Here is a 19,929-nt window from a genome sequence, read left to right on the forward strand (position 1 = left end):
ATTTAGGTGTTCCGATGTTATTTCCTTATGATGAATTAACCCTTTGTCATTTTATTTTGACTTTTTTGTCTCTCAAAAGAGGGACCTAGTGATCTAGTGATGAACTCCTTCAGCTGTTTTGTTTGTTGTTGTTGTTTTGGTCTGGAAAACTATCTCTCCTTTAGCTCTGAAGTGGCTTTGCTGAGTGAAGTATTTTTGATTGGCAAGTTTTTTTAAAAGCACTTTTAATATTCCATTGCACTTCCTCCCGGCCTCCAAGATTTCTTCTGCAAAATCCACTGAGAGCTTTATGGGGGTTCCCTTGTATGTGGTGAGCTTCTTTTTCCTTTCAGGATTCTATCTTTGTCTTTGACTTTTTGGCAGTCATATTATAAATATCTCAGCGAAGCCTTCTTTGGGTAGAACCTGACTGTGAACCTTTGCACTTCATGTGCCTGGAGGTCCATATCTTTCCTCAGATTTGGGAAGTTTTCAGCCTTCTTCCTTTTTTTTTTTTCTTTAATTTTATGGTCACACTCCCAGAATATGGAAATTCCTGGGCCAGGGATTGAATCCGAGCTGCAGCTGGGACCCACACCACAGCTGTGGCAACCTTGGATCCCTTGGCCCACCGCACTGGACCAGGGATCAAACCCATGCCTCTACATCGAACTGAGTCACTGCAGTTGGATTCTTAACTCATTGCACCACAGTGGGAATTCCAAGCCATTATTTCTTTAAATAAGCTTCCTGCCTCTTTCCCTCTCATCCTTCTAGAACTCTGCAATGCAAATATTGTTTTTCTTGATGGTTTTCCATAAGTCCCATAAACTTTCTTCATTGCTTATCATCCTTTTTCTTTTTTATTCCTTGACTTGATCCTTTCAAGTGACTTGTATTTGAGTTCACAGATTCTTTTCTTCTGCTTGATTGAGCCTTTCATTGCAGCTCTTCCATTGTTTTAGCTCAGTCATTGTATTCTTCAACCTCAAATGTTCTATTAGATTGTTTTTATGTTTTCTACGTCTTTATTGAACCTCTTATTTTGTTTTTGTGTTGTTTCCCTGATTTCATTCACTTATCTCTTTTCTCTTATAATTTTTCTGAGCTTCTTTAGAATAATTATTTTGAATTTTTTGTCAGGCAGTTAGTTACTAGAAGTGTATTGTGTTTCCTTGGTGGTGTCTTTCCCCAATTCTTCCTGATCTCTGACTTTGTGCAGGACTCTGCCTGTTGGAAGAGGCAGTCACCTGTTTCAGGCTTGACTGACTGAAGACTTTTGCCTGGGTTGGGGACATGCTTGCAGATACTCTAGCCTCAGGACTAATGGTGTGGGTGTGTGGTGACTCTGAGGGTGACGTGGTACCTCACCAGCTCAATTAGCTAGTGCCCTAGCATTAATAATTGTGTTGTCCTTGAGAGTGAGAGCTGTTGGGGATCCATGGCAGCTGCAAGAGCTGTTGGGGTCCTCAGACCATGCCTTCAGGTCCAGGGCTGTGGGGCTGGGCCACGGGGATGGTAGCTGGAGCTGGGGGTCAGCACACTCAGCTGCATCATTTGGCTGCAGGTACCCAGGTGGGATGGGCCAGTGGCAAGGTCCAGGGCCCCCTGCAGACACAAAGCACTGTAGGGATCTGAGCTGTCAGCCTGCACTTACCTAGCTTCAGGGCTTGGTGCAGGTGTGTGCATGGCACTGGAGGCCAGTGAAGGGAACTGGAGCCATTGGCGTGCTGCAGAAGCCTGCCCTGGGTATGTGTGGAGGTGCAAGCCAAGGACAGAGTCAGCACTGCCCCAGGCACACTGGCAGTTGCAATACCTGGTTTTTTGATGTGCACTTATGTGGCTGCAAGGGCTGGTTATAGACACGGGTACAAGTGTACAGTTGCAGGGATAGCCATGGGGGTTCATGGGGGTGCAGGCCATTTATGGAAGTTAGGAGGGGGTCTGGGCCCCTGGGCAGCTGTGGGTGTGCACTCACGCAGCTGCAGGGTTAGGCCTGGAAGCAGGCATGGCAGTGCAGGCTGATGCCAGGAGCCAGGGTCTTAGGGTATGTGGCTTCAAGGACCATCCGCGTGTGACTGTGTGGCCATGAAAGCTGGTGACAGTAGTTGGACTGAATCCAGGCTCCTGAGCAGTGGCTGGTGCCTGGACTGCTGTGTGGCACTGGGGAGTGGGGGGCACTCAGCAGCAGGAGTCTGTGACAGTGGAAGCTGGTGGGGCTCTCCCAGCAGGGCCTGCACTGGCTGCTGGTTGTGCGTCCTTAGCAGCCAGAGCATGCGGGGTCCTCTGCAGAGCAGCCGGCTGAGGTCTGTGACCAAGTCCACAGTGTCTATAGGGCTGTGTGGTGCTCAGTGGCGAGGGCTGATGGCTGCTTCTGGGAGGGGCCCTCTGTCAGACCAGGGAGGTCCCTCAGGTGCTGAGCCAGCCTGGGAGGTGGGATGAAGCCAGCAAAATTAAACTGTCCTTCCCCCCACTTTAGCGGTGGTTTTTCTCAGGCTTTTGCTCTGCTGTGTTGCAGAAGCTTCTTAATTGGACTTCTGAGCTTTTGCAGTGCTGTTTTGTTGGGGACAACTGTCTAATTGTGGTGGGTGGAGGGTGGGGTTTCCTATTCCGCCATCTCGATGATGTTGGAAAATCTCAGATTGCTTCCCAAAAGTGCATCTTGTATTCCACAGCAGGAGGGTACCTTTCCCCCACACCTCTAGTCAGAGCTGCTTCTAACTTCATGTTAGTCTGATGAGTATAAAAGATACCTGGTTATTATTTTAATGTGCATTACCTGGCGTCTAGCTGAGCATTATTCATTTATTTGCTGGCCGATTTCCTGCTCTGTGCCTCCAAAACTCTGGATAGTGTGTCTGTGCCTTCATACCTTGTTTTCTCAGTTTTCATATACTTTCCATTGACACTCAGGTGGGAAGGATGAGAATTTCCCTCATCCTACTTCCTTCCCTCCTTTTTCTTTCAGTGTGATCGTTTCCTGTTCTGTCAGGTTTGATAGTATCTTTTGGCTCCTCCTTATCAAGATCAGGATATTTGCACCCTCCTCTTCCTTCCTCTTCCCCCACTTCTGCAGTCTACCTTCTGTTTGTGACACTTGGACTTTGTGAAAGATGTAAAGAATTGTATTTTGTTCTCTGGCCACAGTCATGTCTCCTGTATTTTGCCCACTGGAAGACTTTAAAGGCTGAAAACCAGAAAATTGTGCTTAAAAAAAAATAGAACATTAAAGCACAAAGGCCCACAGGTATCATTGAAACCGGAATTTCTCAGTCTTCCGTCACAGTGGTCAAATGCCAGTTGAGAGCATGTATATTTCTTCTCCCATAAACTCAAACATTTACGTACATAGTCAGGCAGGGTTTTTTCCACTCCATCATGTAACCAGGTTTCTTTTTTAACAAATAAAACTGGTAAAAATAAATTACTCCCTGGATATTTTCATGCAGTTAGCTTTCTGGGAAGACTTGTAAAGTTGTATTGTGGCTTTGAGTGCTTGTCTGGGTCTGCTAGTTTGACAAGCACAAGTCTCACCCCCTGCTTCATTCTGAGGGCAAAGGGGTTGTCGTGCAGAGAGATGGTGTGATTTGCCCACATTCTCTCAGGTGAGGACCTCATATTTCACCGTCCTGCTGCACCTCCTAAGACTTCAGTTTGGTGGATGATCGATGGTCAGGTCCAACCTGAATTTCCAGTCTTATCTTCTCTTGTGTATGTTCAGGCCCAAAATTTGGGAGTGGTTTTTCTTTCTGCATAATCCAGTGCAGAAAGATACACAGTGGCTCTGTCTTTGAGGTGTGTCCAGAATCTGGCCCTATCTCACGACCTCTAACGTGGTCACCTCTATCTGGTCATTCCGTCTGGACCACGGCTGCAGGTTCTTGACTGGCCTCACTGTTTATACCCTTGTCTTCTGTAGGGTCCCTCCAGGTCTTGTCGCAGAGCCCTTCAGTCACATTCACATCTCAGCCGTAATAAACGGAAAGTCTTTTCCATGGTCTGCAGCATCTTTCTGGTCCGGCTCTTCTCTGCCTCCCTAGCCCTGTCTCCCGCCTCCTTCCAGGCTTCACTGCTCTGTCACTCTGGCTGCCTTGTTGTTCCTCGAGCATCTTAATGAGCACCTATCACAAGGCTTTTGCACCTCCCTTTGCTGGGACCACTCCTCACACAGCTGTGTCAGTGTTTGGTTCCCTCATTCCTGCAGATATGTGTTCAGGTTCTATCTTATAAGAGAGATATCTCTGACCTTAAGCACTGATCACCGCCCAACACATATGTCACTTACTTGTTTCTGGTCCACTCCCTGGTTAGAATGTGAACTCTGGGAAAATAGGGACAGTTTGTTCACTGTCACATATGCAGTGTCTGAACAGTGCCTGGCACCCAGCAAGTGCTCAGTAAAAATCTACTGAGAAATGAATGACCCCCCTGCTCTGTTGCCTCCAGCCCTCCATGTCTGCCTCTGGTCAATTAGGTTATGAAATCCTGGCTGTTGCCCAGAGGCCATCTCAGACACTGCATATATGATGGTGAACAAACAACCAAACTGTCTCTATTTTCCCAGAGTTCAGCACTTTGTCCTCCTGGGCTCCGTGTGCTGTTTGTGCTATTTCTTACCTCTGTCTTATCTTAAGTTATTTGTACACGTGGCTTGTCTCTCCTCCTGGGTGAAAAGAGCTTTCAGGAAATCCCTATATTCCCCGAGGGCTTGTTCTAGTGTTTGGTGCCAGGCACTTGTGAAGTGATGGGAGGGAGGAATTCCACGGGAACATAAGGCTGTACTCATGGCACTGGTTCAGATTCAGAGACAGGTTCAAATTCTAGCCAGTGTAAGGAAGACCGGAGACATGGGTGATTTTTTAAAGATAATATTAGAAATTAAAGGACTGACGTATGGCCCATAGGGGAATCGAGTTTACCCTTTTGTGCAGAGATTTAGGAATATGAAAGGGGGATGTTGGGCAGTTACTCTTGCCTGCAGAAAAGTGCAGAATTCATTTACATAGTAACTAGTAATTTAACCTTGACATGCGAAGGAACTTTGTACTGATGGTTTTAAAGCCCTGCAGGTGAAGGAACTTTGTACTGATGGCTTTAAAGCCCTGCAGTGTTTTCTTGGGGATCTCGCGGTGGTCATGGCACTGCTGCCCTGGATGAAGGTGGCAGTGGGTTGGAGGATGGATTCTGTAGCCTTGCTGCTCATGGAGCTTCCACAGGTGGGCCCAGCCACCTCTTTCCTGGAGTTTAGTGGCTGTTGGGGCTCCTTACCTTCTCCCTTCAGTGTCTTATCAGGCTCTTCTTTCTCAGAAACACTGAGCTCTTTTCCCTTGAACTTACCCACGTCCCTTCCGTCCACCTCCATACCTCTGTGCTGTCCTCCGACAGGTCCTTGGCCAGGCCCCGCTAGATGGATGTCCCGGACCACCTCACCTTCTGTGTGGCTTCCACTGAACTCATTATCTCATCCCCTGAGTTTGCCCTCTGCCTGTTTCTCTGTGAAAGACACTGTGTGTTGTTGCCCAAGGTGGAAATTTGACATCCCAGGCCCTTCTTTCTTAACTCCCATTCCTGTCCTTTCGCCAGGTGCCACTTAACGCTGCCATGTTCTATCTGCCTTCACCTCTGCTTCTCCCCCTGCCCTGCTGGGGTTTCATCCTCACCGTCTCCTTCATAAACCCCCTGTGCTCACGGCTCCCCCGTGTGCCAGGTGCATTGCCGGCCCTGGAGCTGCAAGGGTAAAGCAGCTGTCTTGGAGCTCGGAGCCCATGAAGAAAGACAGAGGAGCGAAACTCGTGCTGCTGGGCAGTGAGTGCCTTGGGAAGGAATAGGCCATCGGGCAAGTGGGAGGCGGAAAGAGGGCAAGGTACCTCTGCAGGCCAGGGTCAGAGGTCAGCAGGCTGGGCAGGGAGTTAGGTTGGCAAGCACTTGGGAGCCCAGTGAGTCTGGTCTTGACCTTAGGACAGTGGAGCCCCTGGAGGGCGGTCAGCAGGGCAGAGAGAAGCCATGGGGCATTTTAGGGCCACATGTGGATGGTGGGCTTAGAAGCAGAAGGTCTAGACCTGCAGTGGTGAGTGGAGCTGGTGCACTGGTCCCAGTGGTTCCAGAAGAAAGCACCCATGCATCAGTATTTGGATGTCCCAGAGGGCGATCGAAATTCATTCCATCAAATAGGGCTTATACCGTAGTAGCAGCCCAGATTTCCCAGATGCACTAGAGCAGACTTTTTGGAAACCTACATTTTTTCGTATTATTGAGAATGTCTTTAGAATATGAAAGCTTTATTAAATTGGGTCTGAAATGAATGTCATTTAAATATGGAATTAATTGCAAGTCAGGCTTCTGAATATTTTTCCATAGATTTCACGCTCTTTTAGAAATTCCATTTTGCCTGATGTTTTAATATTGGCGGTGATAGGGGGACGTGCAGCCATGGTCTGAGTGGAAGCCCCACTTCACGATGGGAAGGAGTGCCTGCAGGGGCGATTGTGTGCCGTTCCCTGTGGGAACAGGACTGGCTGCAGAAGGGGCTGTGGAAGGAGAGGAAGTACCGCTTCCTGGTGGGGACAGAGCTCAGTCCCCAACTTACCACCCTGGTCATCTGAATTTTAAATGTAGTCTGGAGGAGGTGATTGGTTCCTTCATTTGTTCAGCTTTTTGGGTCCATCTGTCCCACACATATTTGTTTACACTGTGATGGGCACAACCCTACATACAGAAAAGTTAGGGTTTTGCAAATACGACAAGCATCAGCCTTGCCTTTTGTCTAAAAGGTGGGTGTTTTCTTTGTAGCTTTCTTAGTAAAACTGTTTAACCGGACACCTGTGTGCCAGGCTTTCTTAGTAAAACTGTTTAACTGGACTCCTGTGTGCCAGGCTTTGTTTTAAGAACTTTATCAATAATAACCCATGTGATCCTCATGGCAGCTCAGCACGTGGCCCGCATGGTATGTGCTGTTGTTATTGGCGTTTTACACACCAGGGACCCCGCATGCAGATGAAAACTTGCCCAAGTCACACAGCTCTTAGGTGACAGAGCTGGATTTGAACCCGAGACAGAGCAGGAGGGTGTGAAAGAGACCAAGTACTCATGGGGTCAGGGGGCGACCAGGTGGGGCTTCTGCTATATCTTCAGGATTTGGAAGACCAGTGATGTGCTGTGGATGACAAAGATAAGAACAATTGTTAAAAACTCTCTTTTTGGACACGTAGTTTCATTTCTGCTATAAATGTCTAAGACCATCCTTTTAAAGAAGAAAATAGTGTAGCTCCGTCTGTCACCTAGGAAAACAAACAGGCTATCCTTTTCCAATTCACTTTAAAAATATTTAGTGTATAGAAATGGTGGAGTGGGTGTATTTGTCGCCAGTTCACTTGACGTTTGGGCACGTGTGAAGCAGTTTGTAAACGCAGCCTGCACTGTAAGTCCCTTTTGCCTTCTCTGGGATTGCCCTCTGCCCCCTGGAAGATGTGTTTCATGCAGGGAGTAACCTGTGGAGCTCAGTGCTGGCTTTGCTGACACCGGGTCAGCATCCTTGTTTGTGGCAAGAATCACACCACCACAGTGTTGGAAGGAGTGACTCTGGGTTTGCTTCTTCCCATCCTCAAGCTCTCAGTGTGCGTGGAGGGGCCGTGCAGCCGGGGTTGGGGTTTGCCGGGGGCTGTGCTTGGCCACTGCCCCTGAGGTGTGGACACTAGAGAGGAGCTAACCTCAGGGGCACTGAGCTGAATGACTGCCTGGTTTCCGTGGAAGTGGCCTCAGGCTGCTGAGTTGGAGGAGAACCTGTGGAGAGCTGCAAGATGCCCTAGCTGCCCTTCAGGAAGGCTTGATAAAGGAACACTCTGTTCAGGGTTTATCTTTGCTGCCTTTGAGATGAGCCGTCCTGTTCCCTGCCCGGATAGGGTTGTGGAGACAAGGATGTGGAAACTGGACAGCTGCCCAGAACCTACAAAGACACATCTTCCCGGTGCGGCCTCATTCTTTTTCTTGGAGGATTTTTTTTTCACCAGAATCCTGTGGGTGGCGGGACGCATGTTTAAATGCTGACATAAAATATAATCAAATGTATATGAGTTTTGCATCATTTCCAGTTTCAGACGATGATTTCCTAAAAGGGAAAATAGTGCATGTATAAATGTAACAAAATGCTTAATGAACATTTTTGTCATCTTGTGTCTAGAAGGTACTGGATTTAAAATTTCCTTATTATTTGCAAAATGTAATTGGAGTGGGTCAGATTTTTGGAGGAAAAGGTTTTTAAGTGAAAGAAATCAAGTCAGACTACATTGTTTCATTTTTAAAGAAAATGATCACAAATAATTGAAATAATTTACGTATTTACAGAAAATATGTTTGTTCAGTGGATTATGACTGGGGTGATATATAAGCCAGAGCACTTTGGAGAGTATAAGGGGAACCTGTGGATGAGAGATAGTAGGTCAGCAGGTGTGACCAGACTGTCCTGTGCAGACCAGGAGCTTTGATCACCCTCAGCATAAGAACGCTTGCAAAAGAGTGAGTATTTTAAAAAGGAGAATAAAATACGAGTTCTTTTTGCTGCTTTCTCTCCCCCACCTGAACATGCTTTTACTCTGTTATGCCCAGGCTGTTGTGTCAGACCTTCCCGCCGGGCTCTGGGACTCCATGGCCCTTGGTTCTCATCCCATGAGGGTTGTCACAGATCTGTTGCACAGTCCTGTTTCCTGCCACATCCAGCAGATCCCTCTGTTTGGCTCTCAGAGCCCTCCAAGAAGCTGTCCTAAGCAGCATCGTTCCTGCAGCCCCCCATAACACACTGTGTCCTGTGGCTCTGAGCTCCTTCCTGGGTATGAGCCTTCGCCCCTGTTAGCCACTGGTCCAAATGCCCTCCTTCTGCTCTTAGGGTATTTCAGCCTTAGTGCAATGGACATTTTAGGCCAGGTGTTTCTTTGTTGTGGGGTTGCCCTGTGCTTTGTAAGACGTTTGGGAGATCCCCGGCCTCCCCCCACTAGAAGCCATAGCACCCCACCTTGTCCCTGGGGGACAGAATTGTCCTGTTGACAACTGCTGCCCAGGCCCAGTCATGGCCTTGCTCCTCTGAAGACCCCTGTCCACTTGGGTGCTCACTGCCCTCTTCTTGGGTCACTGCAGGGCTTGTCCATTGCCTGCATTGAGCTTCTTATTAGACAATTTTGTTGACCAGTTGTTAATTGAATTGATCCTGTTTCCATAATTGAGTTGTAAGCTCCTGAAGTCAGGGACCATGAGGTATACCACAGCATGTGACTTTCAAGAAGTTACTTAAACTCTCTACCTCAGTTTTCTCATCGGAAAAATGGAGATACTAATTCTTATACCTTCAAGTTGACATGGGAAGCGTTTGGGAGGAAGTCGTCTTGGCAGTTAGTAGCTACATAATGCAGAGCCGTCTGGTGGTCACTGTTCTTTGCCGCCTGCCGTTTCTAGCAAAGCAGTTAGTTCTTTTGCTTTTACTTCTTTGGGGAAGTGACTGGGATGGCAGTATGTGGGCTGTGGCCTCAACAAAGATGGTTTGGGGTTCTCTCTCCCACATTTGTACCCTATACACTTTTATGCTGGTGAAATTGGGTAAAAATAAGTACCAAATCAGTACTTCATGCCTAGTCATGAAAGAGCAACTTAGAGCAGATTGCTGGCAGGTGTGGGTGACCAAAAGGAGGCAGGCCTGTTGTCTCCATGATGTGTGTGTGTGTATGTGTGCATGTGTGTTTATGTGTCTGTATGTGTGTGTTGGATATATGTTATGTGTTTTTGTGCATGTGTGTGTGTGTTTGCGCTCAGGGGAATTCTGCTTAGTAGCATCCTTGGGTAGCAGAAGGGAAAGTTTTTTTCAACCAAATCTTTCCGTGTGTCCTTCCTGGAGCTCGGATTTGAATTCCAGTGTCACGGCTTCTTAGCTGAGTGACTGTAAACTGTGGAGCCGCTTCCCTTTGTAGGGACTGTGCTCTGCTATCACCTCTGCGGGGCCAGGCCGAGTGCTGTGCTCGTATTTTATGAGTGGAGCTCATGGCAGCTGTTAGAAGGCCAACCGATGCCATGGGCCCGTCCATCGTGGGTGCCTGCCTTTCTGGTGGCCATGGGCCGTCTGGGCATGGGAGGATATGAGGGTGCCAGCCGTGCCCTTAGAGCTTTATCTCCGAATGTCCTGCCCTTGGGCTGTGCGGTCTCTGGAGAGTCTGATGACCATGCGCAAGCTGCTCTGGGAGAAGGGTGTGCTGCTGACTGTCCCTCTCAGCTTTGCAGAGAAGGCCCAGCATGCATGTCTTGTTCAGAGAGAAGGCTGAGTGAAGACACAGCCTCTGCCAGCCAGAGGAGGCAGCCCGGGAGGAGACGGTGTCTACGGTTGGGCCTTAAGGCCCCTGGCCATGGCAGGAGTCTGTTCTCAGCAGGGGGCTCTGGGTTTCCAGGAAGGGCAGGCCTGTAGGTGGCCTGGGCTCCTGCACCAGGATGGGACTTGAGTGGAGCCCTGTGGACAGTGGCTCTGGGCTGTCTGTGCACCTGTTTCTCTGGTCTTCCCAGCGACTGCTTCTGAGTAAGTTCTGAAATTAAAACACTCTGTTCTGTCTTTTACCAAGATTGGGGAGAGTTATGGCCACATACTTAGGAAGGTTTCTTGACTTCAGACAGGATGGCATTTGGGGCCATAGTAGGTGCTTTATGGGAGGGTTAGCTCCACTGCCAGTTACTGCTCTTTCTTCTAAGAAATTTGCCCCACAGATAGTAGTAAATTTGATTACAATAAAATGAGATCTCCCTGTGGTTATGGGGATACAATTAATTCATGAATTTCCTTTAAAAGTGATAATTTAATATTCTTAAATCATTTTAGAAAAAGACAGGTAGACTATGATAGAAGATCTAGCATTTTGATGGCTTACCAGCATCTTTGGGCATAAAACAAACAACCATATTCAGCAGAGTATTAATGTCTCAGCATAGTCCACTCAACTAGACTTTCTGTGGGGGACAAAAAGTCAACTAAACTTTTTGGGGGACATAACAAACTAGACACCTGTTTAAAGTCGTATTCCCAGCTTGGCTTTGTGACATTAATAGAGATATTTGGAACTTATGAATATCAGTTTCTTGTATCACGAACTTACTAGCAATATGTTTTATGTAGAAAGATTTTCATCAATCTTCCCTGTCTCTATTTTTGCACTTCTTCTTCTTCTTTTTTTTTTTTTTTTTTTTTTTGTCTTTTTGTCTTTTGTTGTTGTTGTTGTTGTTGCTATTTCTTGGGCCGCTCCCGTGGCATATGGAGGTTCCCAGGCTAGGGGTTGAATCGGAGCTGTAGCCACCGGCCTACGCCAGAGCCACAGCAACACGGGCTCCGAGCCGTGTCTGCAACCTACACCACAGCTCACGGCAACGCCGGATGGTTAACCCACTGAGCAAGGGCAGGGACTGAACCCGCAACCTCATGGTTCCTAGTCGGATTCGTTAACCACTGCGCCACGACGGGAACTCCTCTTCTTCTTATTATTATTCTAAAAGGGCTGTTCTTAATGTCAATATTTAAAAATCTCAACTTTCCCCTTCTGTCTTAAGAATTCAGTGATACCGTGAACACGTTTTCAGATGTTGGAAGATGGCCTTGAAACAGACACTTGTTATTATACCTTTGTTTAGACATAAGAGCCACTTGTTATGATACCTTTATTTAGACATAACAGCCAATGGTTATGATACCTTTGTTTAGACATAACAGCCACAATTGTCCACCAAGCCAAGAGCTTTTATCTGTACCCTCTGTATGGCTGCATTTGAGGTGGGGGTCACGTTCATACTTGGCCAGAAAATATACATTAAGTTATATGTCTGCCCTGTGTGGGGAAATTATTAAGTTTAGTTATCAAGTTTATGAAATTTATACATAATTATGAAGTTAATACACTTACAGAGGGAAGAGACTAAGGAGGAATTCCAGGGTTGAAGATCGCTTTGCTCCGTGGAGCCCATTCAGGTGTATAATGAACTCACAGAGGCAGGTACCACTGCCTTTCACCCTCGCCCTCTTAACAGAAGAGGCCCTGCCGCTGTGTCTTCCATGGTGCACTTGGTCCCGGCTGGGCGAGTTTCCAAACCTCATCCATCCACGGTCTCCTCTCGGTTTAATACGGAGCATAACCTTGACGAAGCCAATCTAGCTTAGTAATTAGAAAAGTAAGGGACTTACGGCAAAATCTGATGTCTCCGGGGGAGCTAGTGATACTGTTAAGATCTTTTTATTTGCAGACAAGGCAGCATTTCAAGTAACATTTGGAAAGCTGGCATTTGGGGGCCAAGGAGGCGATTTATCTTAGGTGATATCGGCCTGAATTGTGTTCTTTTTGACTGTACAAGCTTTTCTTGCTCTTGGTCATTGCTTCCTTTATCTGAAATGTGGGATCTGATGATTAAATTCATTGTTGCTGCCTTATCTTTGTAAGAGAAGTCCGAGTCATTTTCTTCACTTAGTGGCTAAAATGTCTATTCTCACATAGGGAGGTAACTGCAGGAGCAAGCCTCCATTTCTTTCTTTTTCAGAGGAAGCAGACAGAATCCTTAAGACCCAGGCTCCAGGAGCCTAAACAGTTGTTATGTGCCCTTCTGATTAACTGACTTATATTCCTTTTTGACTTTGTAAAGTATAACCTTGTTTCATAAAGCTAAAAGGAAAATAACAGCTCCTTAAAAATTCCACTAGACAGTATATTTCTTTGATTTTGTATTTTTTTGTCTGTGTGTCTTTTTATTTCTGTCTCTTTTTATTCCCCTTAAAAAGTATCATGTTCATACATTTGGTGTTTATACATTTTGTAATCTTTATACACTTTTTGTCTAGGAGACACGTCTGTTGCATAAAACATTCATACATACTTGACATGATGCGATCCTCTATCTTTTAATAGATGTTTTTGGTGAGGATGATTGTAATTGCATTGATTATAAATATAAATATTCAAGCTTAAATTTTAAAAGATATGTAAACATATCTTAATAGCAGATGCAGCATGAATTAACATTTTATTTAATTTGAGAATTTACATTATTTTATACTTATGATTTTTCTTACCATAGTGTAATTTAAAAAGCCAAACAGCGGTCTTCACACTTGGTTCCTCGTCTTTATTATTAGTATGGAAGTTAGCAATACCTTTTGTGTGGCTGCCATAGATTTTGTTTGTAATATAAACCATCAGCCTGAGTTGCTTAGATGTTAAAGATATCTTCTGAAGTCTGAGGTTACGGTTTTCAAGTTATTAAGTGTTGTGTAGAACATTTATATGATCGATAATACTTTTTAGTGTTATAATTAATCCTAATTAACTTCAGACATGATTAGTTAACCAGAGTATATACTTTTGATTACATTTGATAAATATATTCTTTTGATTGCACTTATGTATAAATTAATGTCAAGCATAAATTTATGGTGTAATCTGATTTTGTCAGCTTTGAAGTTTAGCATCTCACTTAATCATGTAGAATTTGGTTAAAAATTAAAAAGTTTGCGATGACTCTTATCTACCACTTAGGCAGTAACACTCCAACCCCTGTAAAAATGAAGATTTAATTTGTATATTTTAGGATGGGAGTTTTTAAACTTCTTGGTTGCAGGATGCTATCATAACCTAAAAAATTATTGAAGACCCCACAAGTGTTTTTATTATATGTTTTATATTTTAATATTTATTGTGTTAGAAATTAAAATAGAAAACATTTGTGTGTTTGTTAAAAATAACAAAAATAAACATAAACAAATTGTATTTTCATGAAAAATAACTATTTTCTAAAACAATGTTTAGTGGCCTTGTTTAACGTCTTTGCAAATGTCTTTCAATGTCTGGCTTGGTGGAAGACAGCTGAATTCGCCTGTCTGCCTCAGTGTTCAGTGTATTGTGATGTGTGGTACTGGTTGAAGTATGTGAAGAAGGTCCTTGTAGGTGACTAGGGTGAAAAGGGGACGAGCCTCTGAGAGTGCCTTGGAGTCCCCCAAGGGGCGCATAGACCACACTCAGAACCACTGTTTGATCTTCACAGGGATGCTGTGGTTCCATTAATGCAGAGCAGCCAGGGTCAAGATGTCCTTCCCCAGAGCCACAGGGCTGGAGAGGTGGGGAGGGAACAGTTTTACAGCAGAGCTGGGTGCTGTTCCAGAAGAGGAGAGGGATAGGGAGCAGACGGTGCAGAGACATGTCTGTGGGGTCTCCCAGTGTCAGGCGTAGCACCTGTTCATACAGTTTATTTCCTGCCACGTGAGGTCTTTGGTTGCTGGAAGCAGATGCTGCCACGGGCAGCCTGAGGTGAGAGGGGAAAGGTACCTGGGCCTGGGACAGGGTGCAGCTGATCTGAGGAGCGGAGCCAGGTCCCTGCACTGCCCAAGGCCTGTCTCGCCATCTCCTTACTCCTCTCCTTCCCCTCCTTTCTCGCTGCCCTCTCTTTTCCTCCATCTCCATGTGATGAAAAACAGTTCTGTCCACAATTCCCTGTCTATTGCTCCATTCCCACCACCCAGAGAAAGATGAATCTCATCTGCCTTCTTGCCCATTCAGTTTCTTGGGAAGGACTCTGATTTGTCTCGCTGGTGTCCGGAGGCCCCCCTGGACCCATCAGCTGTTGCCAGGGCATAAGATCATGGAGTGCACAAGCCACTCTGATGTGAAACTGTGGGCGGTGGGGCTAGGGGAGATGGGCGAGCCCTGAAAAGAGGAGGTTGGGAGGAGAGGCTGGCTTGTCACAGTGTATTCTGGAAAGGGCTGAGCTTAGGTGGGGTCTGTGTCAGAGTCTTAATTTTGCTGTTTGAGCTACACAGGCCCCAGGTGTTTCTCTTAATGCAGGTGGGTGTGGATCTCAGCATCCTCATCCATGTTGTTTGCTTAAGACATTGTAGAATCAGACATCAGTACCGGTGTTGCTTTTGCTGCTGCTGCTTTTCCGAGGCCTGCTGTGGTTAGACTCAACGTCATAACTAGTTTAGCCACCCAGCTGTGTTGTGAAAGCAGGTTCACCCCACACATACACGTTAAGTTATTATGATTTAGTCACTGTCATCATCTAATGCCATCCAGTAAACTGGATTTCTCAGGTTACTCTTTATGTCATTAAAGGGATAACCCCCCTTTCAGCATTGATTAGCTTCTGTAAAGTTTAGGACTGTTTGATATACAAGATCCTGGAAAAGTGAAAACCTCAGGAGGAGTGACCGATTTCACCTCCTGCCTGATTTGGCTTTTTGAACAATTCCCCTTAGCGAGTTCTGTTTCTATATTAAGTCTTGCATTTGTAAGACAGAGAATTACCTTTCCCTTGTCATTTGTTAGTAGTATGTCATATGGTGGCTCTGAATTGTCAACTCATAGTTAGGTAATTACAAAACACAAACAGAGGAAAAAAGGCAAGCTTGCCATTTTCCACTTCACGTTTCCCACTATGCTGCTGTGTTTGCTGTCTTCCATTTGCCACACGTGGACAAACGAACTTGGAGACTGGGATGCAGAGAAGGCCCAGTCTCTTTGATGGAAAAATAAACCCGTAAAACCCTCTTAAGCTCTCTTGTTTTATGGGATCTGCACTGGTCTAGTGCTTCAACATAGGCTCTCTTTCCTCTTCTCTGGGAATGTTTTCTGAGATAAAAATCGATTCATTGTAAAATTCCTCTTGCAGTTCCCTAGGCCAAACAATTTATTTAGAATGCTTTGTAAAAATAATTCCCCCCGGCCCCCGCCCAGTATGTCATGGCTTCTCGTTTTGAAGGGCTGTGTATGTGCAAAAGAAAAAAAATCTCGGTGAACCTTTATTTCACCTCAGATATAGACCAAGGAATTATTTGAAGTTATGAGGTATCATCACATGTTGACCTGAGAATTAAAGAAATGACCCAATTTTATATTTTAAAACAATTCCAGAATGTCCTAAACAGCTGATTAAATTAGCTTTTTAAGTTGTAGGACTGGGCTATGAAGCTAACTAGCACAAAATGCAGATGTTAGATTTTAATCAATAAATCTGGAAAGACCAAAGTGCTTTACTTTGCAAGGCACTTGGATAACCTGAAATCCTACCAGGACCTTCAACCTGAGTATCTTACAGCCCAGAAATGATCATTGCCGTTTGAGCCCACAGTTTACTGTTACCATCCTGCCTCTGGTGCTTTTGTATGAAGCCTCCTCTAGCAGAAGCCTCCAGAAAGCACTGCAGTATCCCTCGGCCCCTGACTTCCCTGGGCACTGCTGTCTCATCTGCTTTCTGTGATAAAGGTCAGTCTGGGTATTTGAAAAGTCGAGTTTGGTGAGTGTAGAAATTGTGAACTTACACTGCAGAAAGGCTTTTTGAAACTTAAGCCAGGTAAGAGCTTACAAATTCTTGGATTTTCCTTGAGGGCAGCAGGCAGGCAGCTGGTCTGGGAAACGAGAGGAGCTGATGTGATATAGGGACGTGACTTTCTCCTCCTTGATTTCTGCAGCGTTCTTTCTATTTGGGTCACCCTTCTTTTCACACTGTGTTTTAAAACGTTGTTGGTTTTGGAACAATCTGCTTTAAAACTGTGGTAGCATTATTAATGCCTTACCTCTTAAAGGGAACTCTAAACTAGGCAGTGGGGCACACGTCCAGTGTCCTCGGCCAGAACCTGTCACCAGCCACCTCTGTGCCCTTGTCTCTGATTTGTTCGGCCTTCAGTTTCTCTTTCTGTGAAATGAAAAGGTTGGATTGATTTGGATCAGTGTTTCATAAATTGTGTTTCCGTCAAACATAAATTCATTTAATAGACGCTCTGGGGGAGAAAAGGGTCTTATTTTCAACTAAGATTAGAAATACCGTTTGAAGTTAAAACTTTTCTTTCAGTTGCACATTTCACTACTTTTTGTTTAAACTCATCAAGAGAAGAGATTTAGTGCTCAGGGTTCCTCAGCCTTGTTTGCTCATCAAATGTGAGGTTGCAGAGTGTAATGTTACGGGCGTGGGCTTTTGGAGATAGTTTGGTTTGAATTCTGGCTGTGCCCTCAACTAGCCCTATAACCTAAGTTCCTTGTACTCAGTTTTCCCAGCTGTAAAGCAGAGACCTTGCAGATTATATGAGGTCTGGAAAATATTTTGTAAAATTCTTTAGAATTAGTAAATGGTCGATTATATTTTAAGCAAATCTTAGAAATAACAGATTAGGATTCCATGATTGACTTAATTCTCCCTTGGTTCTTACATTTTTCTATGATGGTGATAGATATAGAATCATTTCTAGTTTGTAAAAAACGTGATTACCAGTTAGAGAGTGGCTGTCTTGCTGAAGGTGAGTCTGAGTAAGTGGTGGAGCCAGAACTGGAAGGGGCTTCTCATTCTGCATCTGGAGCTCTCCTCCCCTGGGACAGCTTTCCCAACACGTGGATGTGTGTCAGCTTTTCTGAGCTTGGGATTCTACTTATGGAGTATTGTCAGTGGTGTGCACCGTCTTTACATGGTTGGTTGGGGTAGAAGATTAAAGAAACGGCCCAAAGTAGAGTTACAGAAGTGTCAATTAGACCTCCAAGAGGGCTTAAGATCATCTTCCAGGTTCATCTAACCCATTTATTTCACAAATGGAGCCATAACTCCCAGAGCAGTGCAGTCCCTGCCTTAAAGCTGCATGTTTTATAGTGAGATTCTTTTCTCTACCTTGATGGTGGGAAGAGGTAGGTGAGGCTGTGAAGGACAAACACCCTCTGTGAAATGTGCCCTTCTTCATCTTTATCTACCCACAGCTTCGTTGAGGAAGTTTTTTAGTGGCTGCAGCTCTGTGTCTTCCCATGAACAGTGAGAGAACAGGGAGCTGAGGTTATGCTCTGAGCTGAAGCACTAGATGACGTCAGCCGGAGGACAGAACTGTTGATGGATGGAGGCGCACCGTTCTGTTCTGGAGGCTGTACCGCAGTTCATGCATCTTACATAACCTGTAATGCTGGGCAACTGCTTCACCCATCAAGTGCCCAGAAGATCCTGCGTCTCTGTCCTTTATGCCTGTGGGTTGACTTTTCTCTAATGATTTTTTTTCAAAAGACCTGATTGTGATAATGGGGGCCCAATAGTTGAAGGGAATTTTCACAATTGCTTATGTGTATGAAGCTTGGATAAGGGCAATTTACAATCAGGCAATCAGCATTTGGAGGACTCCTGCATTCATATTAGAAGAAGAGCAATCTTTTTTTCTCTCAAATTGTCACCACCTGGAATTAGAATCATTCATGGTTGAGGGTGGTGGGGATAGATGGGTTAGCAGAGAAGATACCAAAGTTAAATGAGCTGCAGAATGGAAAGAAGGTCCTATTTATCTCACTGTTCAGGAAACCTCGTTTGGTGGTTTTTCATGCTAAATTTTCTCTTACGAAGTTCTGCTCAATACAGACTTAGAAATTTCACATAATGTTCCAGGATCTGGTGAGAAAGTAACAAAAGATAAAGTAGTGTCAAAGACCCCAGCCTCTCATCAACATTTGAATTTAAGATAAACAGTGTTTCCTAGTTACAATTTTTTGGGTAGACTTAAGCTAAAATGAAGTTTCAAGGGAGAATTAATTTGACAAGATTAGTTGAATTCAAATTGCTTCGAATGGGGTACAGCAAAAGTCACATATATTTAGAATGATCTAGAAAATCAGAAACGATATCTGTCCATAGAATCTGTAGCAGATATTTAAGTTGTAGCACATGCGGGGTTTGGAGGATGCTGGCTGCCTCTCCCAGGTTGGCTCTGGCCTCCTCCTGAGTGGGAGCAGTGCCCTCTGCCTCCCCAGGCATTCTTTGGAGCGTCATTGTCATCTTGAACCAGGTCCCGAGCAGACACAGAACTATTTTAGATTTAAAATATATAGACAAGGAAGTCCAGATGGCTCTTATGGCTTTTATTAGTAACTAGAAAGAGAGCTTAGAGCAGATGGCATGAGAGAGAGGTAGAAAGAATGCTTTTTGAGGACCGCAAGCCAGCTACAGAACGGTGGAGGAATCAGGAGGTCCCAAGTCGGCTGCTTGCTCACCTGGCCTTTGATTGCGGCCCCAGAAAGTGGGCATGGCCAGCGCCACTGGGATGACCCAGACAAATACTGGTGAATCACTTTGCATACACAGAGTTCTGGAGTGAGGTTTCACCACTTCCATCTTAGTAAAGTTGGATTAAGAAAAATAATTCAGAGTTCCTATTGTGGCTCAGTGGGTTAAGAACCCAACATAGTGTCTTGAGGATGCAGGTTTCAATCCCTGGCCTCGCTCAGTGGGTTAAGGATCCAGCATTGCCACAAGCTGCAGCGTAGGTTGAAGATGCGACTCATATCTGGTGTGGCTGTGGCATAGGTTGGCAGCTGTGACTCCGATTCGACCCCTAGCCTGAAAACTTCCATATGCTGTAGGCGTGGCCATAAAAAGAGGAAAAAAAAGAAAGCAAAATGAAAAATAATTCAAATTCAGATAATATGGGGATGATAAAGCTTATTATCTTTGCTTAGCTCACTGTTTAGTAATAAATGATGTAAGTTGATGGCGTTTTAATATTGCAGGAGGCTGACTGGCATACAGTTGATAGATTTTTAAGTCATTGGGATTAATTTGTTAAAGCTAGCCCTGTATTCTTGAATGTAATGAAATAATAATTCTTTAGAACTATTCCATTTCTCAGCCCTTTTACATTCAGATAGCTGTTTCTACCTGGTGGATTGTTCCTAATTGGTAAGCTCCTCTACCATGGCATCTGTTTTACTTGAGCCCTTAGGTGCTCTGTAGACAAAAAAGGAAGAAGGTTATTCTTACCCAGCATTTTGGCTTTCAGGCTTAGAGACCCCCCGCTCCACAAATGTCCTTGCCAAATCACAGTGCTATTAAAAACATTTTGAGTGAATAAAGAGTTAATTTATTAGATATATTTTGAGAAACTTGCTTAGTGTGCTCTTGACAAAATTAAAAAACCCACGTCATTCATGTTTCTGTACCTTT

This window comes from Sus scrofa, chromosome 6, assembly GCF_054392235.1.
Source record: "Sus scrofa isolate SSC_HxYL_T2T_F1_AM1 chromosome 6, Sscrofa_HxYL_maternal_Yorkshire_Landrace_v2.0, whole genome shotgun sequence".
Taxonomy (NCBI): Eukaryota; Metazoa; Chordata; class Mammalia; order Artiodactyla; family Suidae; genus Sus; species Sus scrofa.